The 901-nt window shown below is 60.2% G+C and overlaps 1 long non-coding RNA gene across 1 annotated transcript; it reads left to right on the forward strand.

Moving 5' to 3' along the window:
* Positions 1 to 50: 50 nt before the first annotated feature.
* Positions 51 to 520, forward strand: LOC113962130. Its single transcript, XR_003532452.1, has 2 exons — positions 51 to 201; positions 394 to 520. It is a non-coding gene; the product is annotated as an uncharacterized LOC113962130 (long non-coding RNA).
* Positions 521 to 901: the final 381 nt, after the last annotated feature.

The following is a 901-nucleotide window of genomic DNA, read 5'->3' on the forward strand; positions in this document are numbered from 1 at the left end:
GTGAAGTTTGGAGGGGTTTGTGGAGGTGGGAGGGCCTGTGGGTGGGTGGGTGGTGACTTGGAGATGTCCCTCTGGGGGTGTAGGGACCGGGTTTCCTTCTTGGGGAGGAGCTGGTGTTTCTCAGGCTCAGCTGTGTCTTCCTGTCTTGGCAGAAGCCGTCGGAGAAGAAAGAAGAGACAGGAGTGGAACTTCGAGGCAAGAGTGAAGAAGAAGAAGAAGACGAGCAGCGGCTTCGAGTTCAAGAGTGGACCGGCGAGGCAAGAACCAAGGAGAAGAAGAAGAGGAACAACAGCGTCGAGGTCAAGAGTGGACCTGCGAGGCAAGAGCCAAGCAGAAGAAGAAGAGGAACAACAGCGTCGAGGTCAAGAGTGGACCGGCGAGGCAAGAACCAAGAAGAAGAAGAAGAGGAGCAAGGGCGTCGAGGTCAAGAGTGGACCGGCGAGGCAAGAGCCAAGAAGACGAAGAAGAGCAGCGGCGTCGAGGTCAAGAGGGAGCACGACAGAGACCCTCTGGGCAAAGGCACCTCCCTGGCACCCTCGGGGCAGGGATCCGTAAGAGTCCGACGGGCACCTTCAGGCTGCCCCGGCTGCTTTGCGCTGGGCGACCTCCCTGTAAGCAGGGCTGGGTCTTTGCTGTCGCTGGCCTTTGGCCATGGCGCTCCTTTGGCTGCCCGGAGAGAGGGGCAACCCTGTAAAAAGGGTGAGAGCCCCCATCTCCACACCCGAGGGGGAAACGGAGCTCTCCCGACCCCCAGCCCACCCTGTAAGCAGGGCAGGGCTTTTCCTGACTCCCAGCCCACCCTGTATGGAGGACAGAGCTTTTCCTGACCCCCAGCCCACCCTGTATGGAGGACAGGGCTTTTCCTGACCCCAGCCCACCCTGTAACCAGGGCAGGGCTTTT

This window comes from Neopelma chrysocephalum, unplaced genomic scaffold, assembly GCF_003984885.1.
Source record: "Neopelma chrysocephalum unplaced genomic scaffold, ASM398488v2 Primary Assembly neopelma1_110029, whole genome shotgun sequence".
In the NCBI taxonomy this organism is placed as follows: domain Eukaryota; kingdom Metazoa; phylum Chordata; class Aves; order Passeriformes; family Pipridae; genus Neopelma; species Neopelma chrysocephalum.